The sequence below is a fragment of the Sorex fumeus genome, unplaced genomic scaffold (assembly GCF_029834395.1).
Source record: "Sorex fumeus unplaced genomic scaffold, SorFum_2.1 ptg000008l, whole genome shotgun sequence".
Lineage (NCBI taxonomy): Eukaryota > Metazoa > Chordata > Mammalia > Eulipotyphla > Soricidae > Sorex > Sorex fumeus.
In genome coordinates this window covers 74,838,133-74,850,286 of record NW_026606065.1, presented here as the reverse complement: position 1 = coordinate 74,850,286, position 12,154 = coordinate 74,838,133, and the positions used below count along the sequence as shown (strand labels likewise).

At 37.6% G+C, this 12,154-nt stretch overlaps 1 protein-coding gene across 1 annotated transcript in view; it reads left to right on the top strand.

Moving 5' to 3' along the window:
* VWA8 (von Willebrand factor A domain containing 8) overlaps positions 1 to 12,154 on the top strand; it is a 365,156-nt gene that overhangs the window by 20,926 nt on the left and 332,076 nt on the right. The window lies entirely within an intron of this gene.

Here is a 12,154-nt window from a genome sequence, read left to right as displayed (position 1 = left end):
TTCTTTAAAGAATGTCATGGGTATCCTAATAGGGATTGCGTTGAATTTATACAGTGCTTTGGGAAGTATTGCCATTTTGACAATGTTAATTCTCCCGATCCATGAACAGAGGATATTTTTCCATTTCCTCGTATCCTCTTTTATTTCCTCAAGTAGAGTTTTGTAGTTTTCTTTGTACAGGTTCTTTACTTCCTTAGTTAAGGTGATTCCTAGGTACTTGATTTTCTGGGGCACAATTGTGAATGGGATTGTTTTCTTCATGTCTTTTTCTTCTCTTTCACTATTTGCATATAGGAAAACCATGGACTTTTGGGCATTGATTTTATAACCTGCCACTTTACTATACAAGCGTATTGTTTCTAGAAGTTTCTTGATAGAGGTTTTAGGGTTTTCTAAGTATAGTATCATATCATCTGCGAATAGTGAGAGCTTGATTTCTTCCTTTCCTACCTGGATGCCCCTAATATCCTTTTCTTGCCTAATCGCTATTGCAAGTACTTCCAATACTATATTGAACAGCAGTGGAGAGAGTGGGCATCCTTGTCTCGTCCCTGATCTTAGAGGGAAGGCTCTCAGTTTTTCGCCATTGAGGACGATGCTTGCTGTAGGCTTGTGGTAGATGGCTTTAACTATATTGAGAAAAGTCCCCTCTATCCCCATTTTGGCTAGGGTTTTCATCATAAATGGGTGCTGGATCTTGTCAAATGCTTTCTCTGCATCTATTGATATGATCATATGATTTTTATCTTTTCTTTTGTTGATGTGGTGGATTATGTTGATTGATTTCCTAGTGTTAAACCAGCCTTGCATCCCTGGGATGAATCCTACTTGGTCATGGTGTATGATCTTTTTGATGAGTAGTTGAATTCTATTTGCTAGTATTTTGTTGAGAATCTTCGCATCCGTGTTCATCAGGGATATCGGCCTGTAGTTTTCTTTTCTCGTGATATCTTTGTTTCCTTTTGGTATTAGAGAGATAGCACAGCGGTAGGGCATTTGCCTTGCACGCAGCCAACATGGCCGACCCGAGTTCGATTCCTCCGCCCCTCTCGGAGAGCCCGGCAAGCTACCGAGAGTATCTCGCCCGCACGGCAGAGCCTGGCAAGCTCCCCATGGCGTATTCGATATGCCAGACACAGTAACAACAAAGTCTCCAATGGAGACGTTACTGGGCACGCTCGAGCAAATTGATGATCAACGGGAGGGCCTTTACTACTACTTTACTACTACATTAGAGAGATATGGGCTTCATAGAAACTGTTTGGGAGAGTTTCCGTTTTTTCAATTTCCTGAAAGAGCTTGAGAAGGACTGGCAGCAGGTCCTCTTTAAATGTTTGGAAAAATTCGCTAGTGAATCCATCTGGGCCCGGGCTTTTGTTTTTGGGAAGGCTTTTGATGGCAGTTTCTATTTCGTTGATGTTAATAGGTCTATTACTTTCGTTGATTTTCAATGTTAAGCTAAGTGCATTCTTGGAATAAATTCTGCATGGTCACGATGTGCTGTGATTTTTATATAAATGAATTCAGTTAAGTTTTTTGGAGTGTTTACATCTGTATATAAGGAATATTATCTGCATATTTTGTTTGTGTTTCAACTTCTATAACAATCACAAACTGGTGACTTATAATTAGCAGAATTTAAGTTTTTGGGGTCATACCTAGTGGTACTCAGGGGTTACTCCTGCTCTGTGCACCTGGATCACTCTTGGTGGTCTCTGAGGACCATATGAGGTGCCGGGAATCTATCCCAAGCTGGCTGGTGCAAAGGAAGCATCCTATCCACTGTACTATAGCTCTGCTCCCACCCCCAGCAATATTTTACGATTCCGGAGACTGGAAGTCAGATCAGAGTTCGGCTGGGCTGCTGTCCTGGATTTTAGACTGCTGATAACTCGGTAGAATCAGAGTTATCTCTTTCTGTCTCTTGATTTTTGTTTGTGTGTGGGTTGGGGGGGGGTAGTGTCGGGGAGCACAAATGGCTGTGATCACAGTTAGACCCAGTAGGACTATATGTTCCCTGATACGTGAGGATCATCGAGTCATCTCTTATGTGTCTGCTAAAGGACAGCTGACTTTTTCTTTTTAAATTGAATCACAGTGAGATAGATGCACAGTTACAAGGTAATTCACGGTAGGGTTTCAGTCATACAATGTTCCAATTCCCTTTCCAGAACACATTTCCCACCACAGTTGTCCCCAGTTTCCCTCCTGCCACCCTTCCCACCTCCCTCCTCACCCCACTTTCCTCTTTCCTTCTCTCCGTCTCTCTCTCGCTCTCTTTTCTGATCATTATGATTTGCAATATAGGTACTGAGAGGTTGTCATGTATATCCCTTTATCTACTTTCAAGAACAGCTGACTTAAAGTGAAATTTCTTTCAGATAATTTGTGCCTTTCACTGGAAGTGTGGAATGTATTGACGTGTAATTTTTCAGTAATATCCCTTATTGTTTTTTTAAGAGCTACTTGTCATTTGTTCTCTCCCTCTCATCCCTAATTTTGATAATCTGTGTCTTCTGATCAATATGCCTAGAGATTTTTCCATTTTATTGATGTTCTTGAGAAATAGTTTTTATTTTTATTGACTTTTTAAAAATTGATTTTCTGTTTTCTACTGATTTAAATGCTAGTCAGTATAATTTTACTTTTTTGAGTTTCATTTGTTCATTTTCTAGAATGTTGAGGCAGAAACTTGTCCATTAATTTGAAACTGCCTCCCAATAGGCATTTAGTGGCAAAAATTTCTCATAAGAGTTATGTTATAAACTCTGTTACATCTTTTACTTTTATTCATTTCATGTTGCTTTTTAATTTCCCTTTAATCTTCTTTGAACCATGTTTAAAGATGTGTTATTTTAAATATCTGTAGATTTTCAAAGTTGCTTTCTAAGCTAATTTTGATCAGAGAACATACTTTTAGTTGATATTTTGTAAATGTAGCAATGTTTTCTTAAATGACTACACGCATGCATCATTTGAGAAAATATCTATTAGGCCGGAGAGATAGTACAGTGGGTGGGGCATTTGCCTTGCCCACAGCCGACCTAGATTCGTTCTTTGGCAACCCATATGTTCCCCCCAAACACCACCAGGAGTAATTCCTGAGTGCAGAGCCAGGAGTAATGCCTGGGCATTGCTGGGTGTGACCCAAAGAGAAAAAAAATTATATATATGTGTGTGTGTGTGTATATCTACTATGTTATTTTGTGATGTTTGTCATGAAGCATTAGATATATATTTTCTTAGATGGAATAGTTTTGAAAGTTTGATTTTAAAAGGTTTTTTTTTTGAAGTGATAGTTATTTGAATAAAAAAATCCTAACAGTATAAAAAAAGATATGCATTGAGAACTCATTCACTCTGACCATATTTATGCTATATAATATGTGCTATATTATTAATTTCCAAAGTCTTTTTCCTGTGTATCTATGTGAAGACAAGAAAATATGCATACATTCTATAATTAAAAATCTCTGAATATGTTCTAGTTAATTTATTTGATTTAGTTTTTCAGTTTTAAGAGAAAGTGAATTTCATCTCCATAATGTGCTGGTCAGCACTAATCTTATTTGGCTTTGATTACAGCGGTTTGGGTCAGATACATCATTGTACTTTAGAAATGAATGTTTTTTTTTGTGGGGGACATAATGAATTTTTGGGCCATACCTGTGATCTCAAAGGCTGCTCCTGGCTCTGTGCTCAGTAGTTGCTTCTGGTGATGCCTAGGGACCATATATGGTACTGGGCATTGAACCAAGGTAGGTCACATTCAAGGCAAATATCTTAATCCTTGTAGTATCTCGGTGGCCTCAGATGAATGGTTTTATATAAAACAAGATTTCCATGCTGTTTTCTTTTGATATCTTCAAGGGACTTTATTGTATTCATGTTTGTATTTTTGGTGTTAAATAAATATTAGTTTTCTTAATTAAGTGTTGTGTGAATGATTATATTTCTAAGTTCTGTTAGCCCATGTGTTAATAATAAGAAACCAGTTCTAAACACATTGTATATTGTACTCTTATGTTTTTCCCCATGCCTATTATATCCAAGTACAGAACACATGCTAGATTGGCGACAGCTTAGTAAGTAAATCTGCACTGCACTGTAGCACTGTCCTCCCATTGTTCATCCATTTGCTCGAGCGGGCAGCAGTAATGTCTCCATTGTGAGACTTGTTACTGTTTTTGGCATATAGAATACGCCACGGGTAGCTTGCCAGGCTCTGGCGTGTGAGTGGGATACTCTTGATAGCTTGCCAGGTTCTCAGAGAGGGACAGAGGAATTGAACCCAGGTTGGCTGTGTGCAAGGCAAATGCCCTACCAGCTATGCTGTCGCTCCAGCCTGTACATACTATTCTTTTGAAATCTATCATTGTAGTATGGTAGAAGGAGAAGGTTTGGGTATGTGTGGGGTGTATAACAGGCCTGGGGTTCTGAGAAACTTTGTAGGAATGAAATAACGGGGGAAATATATTTAACATAAGCTGTAGCAGGTAGGGAATAGTAAATATTGGATTTCTTTCACCTTTCTTCAAGGAGTACCTGAGCAGACAATTTAGGAGCAGACAATCTGAAAGGAAACCTAGATGCCCCAATTTCATGCTTTGCAGCCTGCTGTCTAGGATGTACTTTAGATATTGGATGTTACGGGTGATGGAAGAAAGGGGATTAATATCTTCCTCCTATACCCTCTTTCTATTGGCTAAGATACTTTACCTCTAACCTTCACAATAACCATATGTGAAATCTTACATCTCTTTTGAAAATAATGACGTTTAATCCTAGAAGGTTTAGCATAGCTGTCTAAGAACACTAATAAAGGACAGGATAAGAGATCCAAACTGTCCTGTTCAGTTTCAAAGGCTTTTGTGGGCCATTAGTTGTTAATCTCTTGGGATACTAAAAATGTCATGAAATTTGAAGACTTTATTATGCTGTAATTTGAATGATCATTTTTGACATTTTAAATCTTTTCTTTTTTTTATTTTTGCTTTTATGGGTCACACCCGGCAACGCACAGGTGTTACTCCTGGCTCTGCACTCAGGAATTACCCCGGCGGTGCTCAGAAAACCATATGGGATGCTGGGAATCGAACCCGGGTCGGCCACATGGAAGGCAAACGCCCTACTGCTCCAGCCCCCAATTTATTCTTTATATGTGTGATAAATTTGAGTCTGTGGGAAGAGAAAAAGTTGTAATTTGATTTCTTTGATAGAATTATTTTAAAGTCCTTCCCTGACTATGCTTGGGCAAAGAGTACTTTAAAAAAATGCAAGTACTAAGAATTGGATAAGGAATTTAGTACAACATGAATTAGACTTTTTTTTTAACATAGAGAAGGAAATAAGAGAATAAATTCAAGCTCTTGTATTTTTCTGACATCAGTTTATTATTCTGTGGAGTCCTGGAAGGTTTTATCTTTGAATGAAAGCTCTGAAGTGGGGGCTTTCTCTCCTGCACAGGGCTGTGTTTATACTAGGTTATGCATGGCCCCTTGGCAGTTTGTTTTGCAGATGTTCGTAATGTACAGTCTCACATCTTGTTTCTATTTCTGGAATGCTTTTAAGTATGACTCATGTTTTCTTGAGGCCATCCTAAAAATACAGCTAGTTTGAAACATTAATGTAAAATACACCACAGACACTACACAACAGTACATGATGCTTTCTTTCAGTAATTTAATGCAATTTCCTGACTAATTAAATATTTTCTTGAACATAACAACATAAACGCAAATATGAGTAAGTAAAAGTAGGATTATTTTGAGGAGTCATCTCTCTGGTCACATAATATTAAAAAACCAGAATAAATTAGAAAGTTCAATAAAGGCATAAAACACATTATTGGGATTCCTGGAAGCAAAAGAATTTGGACTAATGGTCAGAAATTTGATGTAGTCTCATAGGTCCATGGTGTAAAGAAGATTTGGGACCTGAAGTGGTGGCCTGTTGAAAAGGGTTGGAAGGGTAGTAGGACTTAGTGGCTGACATACACTTTTAAAAAATCTAAATTTATTTGGTCATTAGTTACAGACATTTCAGTATTCCAACACCAATTTCACCACATTGCACCTTCCCACCATCATTATTTCCAATTATTCCAACCACCCTTAAGTCTTCCCCCATAGGAGGCCCTCAATAATTTTTTATTTTATGTTGCTTGTTGTTATTAATTTGCTAAAAGAATGATCAAAAAATGTTTTTGTCAAGTTAGTAAAGATTGTTGTATCTCACCATAGAGCCATTAAGCCCTTGTATAAGAGATTACTAAGATCTGAAAGCCTGGAGATTTCAGTCACAAAACCTGCGTACCTGAGTTTTTCAGCAGATTAATTCCTGGATGAGGCTCTTCCGATGAGTGGAGTCTGGCCAGGAGCATGGTTGAGAGTGTGGAGTGTGGAGGTTTTCGGCTGCTGGGGAGAGACATATATATATATATATATATATATATATATGTATGTATATATATGTATATATATATATATAATTTTTATTAGTGAAACACCATGAGGTACAGTTGTGGACATTATAAGTTTTTGTGCTTGGATTTCAATTATACAATGATCAAATACCCATCCCTCCACCAGTGCCCATTTCCCACCATCACAGATCCCAGTATCCCTCCCGCTCCCCATCCCCCCATCTCCCCCCCCCACCACCTCTGTGGCAGGGCATTCCCTTTTGTTCTCTCTCTCCTTTTGGGTGTTGTGGTCTGCAAAAGAAGCATTGAGTGGCAAACATGTTTGGTCTACAGTCTACTTTCATCATGCATATCCCATTCTGGGAGGATCCTCACAACACCCTTTACTTGGTGTTCCCTTCTCTATCTGAGCTGCCTTCTCCCCTAGCATGTGGAAACACATATTTTGAACTCAAAACATCTCAAATCTACATCTTGGTTTATGTACTTATCAACTGTGAACAGATGGCACTACCTTTAGAACTCTGATTTTTTATAAAATTGGGATGACGAGTATTTAACAAACTCATATGCTACTTAGCTATTTCTGAATACTCTAGTAAGTGCTGAATTTAATCCTCATGACAACCTTTTAAGTAAGTACATTTATTGTATTTGTTGTGCAGATGGAGTACAGATTTTATTTTTTATTTATTTTTTAGATTTTAACTGATTAATAAAAGCAGACACTTAGACCAATAGAATAGAATTGAAAGCCCAGAGAGAAACCCTCACAGATCGGACTAGGAGATAACACGGAGGCCAGGATGTGCATGCTTTCCATGCATTGAGCCCTGGTTTGAGGCCTAGAATGGCAGTTCCTAGGCTCTTATGGGTATGCTATGGTGGCCTAGAGCACTGCTGCGACAGCCCTGGTGGACTTCTGCACTTCAAGACCCTGTAGCTTCACCTTGTTGAGTATTCCAAGTGTCAATGGGAATGGCCTCCAGGGTTCTTATTCTTTCAGCTTGGGACCCCTCCCACATCACCCCACATTCAATATAAAAATAAAACAGTACATAGTTAATTTACAACAGGGAAACCGAGAGCATAAAATTTCTCAGTAATGGTGTTTGGAAAACTGGTAAGCTAAATGCAAAAGAATGGTATAGGTACTATATCACTAGTCACAAAAATAAACTGCAAATAGATAAATATAGTTGTATTTAAACTGCTATTTTAAGTGTAGTTGTCTTTTTGATTTCTTTGTCTTCTTGTTTTTATTTTTATATTAAGAAATGCAACAGAATTGTGAAGCTTTTTCCTTTGTTATGTTGGTTTATTGTTTTCAAGAAGTTTTTTAGTTGATTCTTTAGGGTTTTCTATCCATATTATCATGCCATCAGTAAATAATGATAGTTTAACTTCTCCATGGACTGGAGTGATAGCACAGCGGTAGGGCGTTTGCCTTGCACTCAGCCAACATGGCCTGAGTTCTATTCCTCCGCCCCTCTCGGAGAGCCCGGCAAGCTACCGAGAGTATCTCGCCCGCATGGCAGAGTCTGGCAAGCTACACGTGATGTATTCAATATGCCAAACACAATAACAACAAAGTCTCCAATGGAGACGTTACTGGGCGCGCTCGAGCAAATCGATGAACAACGGGAGGCCCGTGACCGTGAACTTCTCCATGCCCAAGTTGTATGTTTTTTTTTCTGTTTCTTGCCTGATCCTTATGGTAAATTCTCCTAAAATTATATTGAATAATAGTGGAGAAGTGGAAATCTTGCTTTGTGCCTTATTGATAGAGGACTTTCAGTTTTTCACTGTTGAATATGATGTTGCTGTATATTTGTTGTAAATGATTATTTCTATCTTGAGATACATCCTTTCTATTCCTATGGGTTTTTGAAGGGCTTTTGTCATTTTTTGAGGGATTTTTATCATCAATGGAATTTAATCTTGTCAAGGCCTTTCTTTCCCGTATCTGTTGATATGTTCATATGATTTTGTCTTATGTTGATACAGTGTATTATATTAATTGATATGCATATGCTGTACAACCCTTGCATCTTTAGAATGAATCCCATTTCTTCACTTAGATAAATTTTATTTTAATATACCTTATACACATTGATGGTGAATTATTCTTTTGATATGTTGTTGGATTTGGTTTGGCAAGATTTTGTCCAGGATCTTTGCATCAGGGTACTTTTCTTTTCTTTCTTTTTTTTCTTTTTAAATTTTTATTAGTGAAACATCATGAGGTACAGTTGTATACTTACAAACTTTTGTGCTTGGGTTTCAATTATACAGTTATCGAGTACCCATCCCTCCACCAGTGCCCATTCTCCACCATCACTAATACCGGTATCCCTCCCACCCCCCATCCCCCCATCCCATCCTGCCTCTGTGGCAGGGCATTCCATCAGGGTACTTTCTTGAAACTTTTTGTTTTACTAATATATCTTGTTATATTTCTTTCCGGTATCTGTTGATATGATCCTATGATATCATATTTGATATGATCAAATATATCTGTCTTTGACCCAATAATTGTTTAACAATATGCTGTTTAGTTTCCAAATGTTGGAGCTTTTCTTGGCCCTTTTTCTTCTCTTCTTTTCACTCTGATTTCTTCCTGTTAATTTCTTCCTTTATGACATTGTCTTCCAAAAAAATACTGTGTATGACTTGTATTTCTTTGACTTTATGAACAGTTGAATTGTGCTACAGCCATGTGCCCTATTCTGGAGAATGCTCCACATGCACTAGAGAAGAATTTATATTTGGCTTTTTGGAAATGGTGTTTGCTATACATGTTTATTAATTTCAAGTCTTCCAGTTTCTCATTTAAAGCTTTTCGTTTCTATGTTGAGGTTCTGTCTGGTTGATCTGTCCAGTGATGAGGGTGAGGTGTTAAAACCTCCTGCTACTATTTTATTGATTGATGTATTTCCTCAGTGCTGTCTGTCAGCATACGTTTTTGTCACACTGAGAGAACACTTCTGTGAGTGGAAGACATTTAGGATTGTGCACATTCCTGGTCTTCTGGCTTTAAATAACTTCATACTGCTTTCTCATATTTAAGAAAAAAAAATACATATTTTTTCTTTTTGAGTCACACCCAGCAATACAGGGGTTACTCCTGGCTCTACATTCAGGAGTTACCCCTGGCAGTGCTCAGGGGATCATATGGGATGCTGGATATCGAACCCGGGTTGGCCATGTGCAAGGCAAACGCTCTACTTGCTGTGCTATTGCTCCAGCCCCTTAAGAAAGTATATTGCTATGCTAAGCAGTCTGTGAATATAGGTATGACTTTTGTTCTCATTTTCTAAAAAGAAAGGTAAATTATTCCTAAGACTTCAGAACTTTATTAATGTTCACAGCATGTAAGAGACAGACCTCCCATATGATTAGGAATTGTTGCCTTCAGTTTTCAAAAATCTTGAAAATATAGTTCCAAAGTCAAGTCATTCAACACACAGTAGAAAGTGCTACTCTAGACCCAAATTGTCATTTAATTTTGAGTAGTGACAAATTGTTCTAAATTAAAAAAGGTAGGAAGAAGCTGAAGAGACCAACTTGGCATTGCCTCCTAGAACTTCAGTAATAGTCATATTTTAAAGAGTCAAGTTCAGGTAATGGATGCTCCAGGCACATTGCCAAAGGGAATACAAAGGAGCAACAGAGAACTAAGAATAGTGTGGGGAAGGCACATGGCCAAAGTAAGCTGGAATTGGGTAAACATTAACAAAAAACCCCAAAGCAACAGTATTTAAATTATTATGATTGTTAGCACAGAAAGGAGAGGAAACACATATGCTGCATAGGGGACATTGCGTTAGAGCTTAGAGCTTCTAAAACCTTACTTTATTTTATTCTTAAACAATAAGTAGACTGACTCAGGTGGAATGAGTGGATTGTATATCAGAAACTTGGATTTAAGCTGAAGTAGGAAGATAAATAATTAAGTGAACATCTGGGAGATATAAATGAGGATGACTCTCTAGACTCAGGTGAATTGCTCCTTGCATTCTGATACTCTGATAGGTTCTTAAATTTGCAGACCTTAAAGCAGTGCTTCTTAATCTTTTTTTTATTATTGCTCTCTAAAGACATTTCTCTTCCAGTTAGTTCCCACACCTGTGAAGCTTCAATACCACAGACATCCTGGCTGTCTATTAATGCATGGCGTCACTTTTGTGGAGCTATCAGTATAATAGCTAAGAAATTTTCTCATGCTCCCCACAGTGACCACTTTTCCCCCTTTGGGGATAATATTACCCTCTTGTATGTTATAGAGGATGCATAAGGGACAGAAGAAATGCAGCATCTCCACTAGAATAGTGTATCTCCTGATTTTTCAGATGTGTAAGCAATTGTTTAGGTGAATTAAAAACATCTTTTATGTGAGCTCAGTAGCCTGGTAAAATCAGTCTGTCTTTTTTTGTTTTGGGATCACACCCATCTGTGTTGGGGATCACTTCTGATGGGACGGGAGGGGGGTGAAGGGGGCGGTGGGGGGCGGGTTTGAACCTGAGTCTTCTGCATGCAAAGGAAGTGCCCTGCCCCTCATACTCTGTTTCTGACTTTCACCCAACCTGTCTTAAATATTGATGTGATTTTCCCACCATGATCAAATCAGGTACTTTTATTGTAAATGTCTTTATTTTATTCAATAATTACTTTCTTTTGGGGAGGTGTCTGAGCTCTGAACTAGAGTAAGATAATTTGGGAACTATTCTTATCAAGAAGAATAAAAAGTACACCATTAGTCCTTGGTAATTTAGTTTGATCTCTTAATTTTTATGACCTTACCAAGCAATTTTGACAACATGTAAAAAAGTAGAGAATATTTAATTAGTACAAAAGATTTATCTATTAGACCTTTATGTTTATATATAAGACAAACATTATAATCCAACCCTATCTAAGAACTAAAATATTACCAATAATGGTGAGTTACTGTGCAAAACTCTTATTTCATATCCAAGTATTCTTTATCCTAAAGCCTTTGAAGGGAAAAGTATTTTATTGCTTTTTCACTTTTCTATACACTGTTTATCTCATATGTATGTATTTTTAATGAGATCAGTTTGCTACATTTTAAGCTTTACCAAAATATTACCATGTGATTTATTTTGTCACTTCATGTTTTTCACTCAATATTAATGCCAGAATGAACAACCACTACTTACATCAGTGTGCTTAATTTTTAAAAAGTACAATATTGAGTCTTTCTATATAATATTCTGTTATGTAGGGCTGGAGTGATAGCACAGCGGTAGGGCGTTTGCCTTGCATGCAGCCAGCCTGGCCGAGCCAGGTTCGATTCCTCTGCCCCTCTCAGAGAGCCTGGCAAGCTACCGAGAGTATTCAGTATGCCAAACACAGTAACAACAAGTCTCACAATGGAGACGTTACTGGGCCTGCTTGAGCAAATCGATGAACAACGGGAGGACAGTGTTTATTCTGTTATGTATCTTTTGTTCTCTCTTCACTTTTATTTTGACTGGCACTGCTATCAGTAGTCTATATATGTATCCAGATACACACAGACAGAAATGTCTCTTGTGTATATAGGAATAAACTTACTGGGTCTCTGGATAATTGACAAATGGAGAAACAAATTAATTGTATTTAAACATTTTAGAAAATACATTTAGACAAAATTATTTCGGAGTAGACTTAGAAGAACTGGCTAGTCTTATATTCTTAAAAGAGTAGCATATAGACTTTTAATTT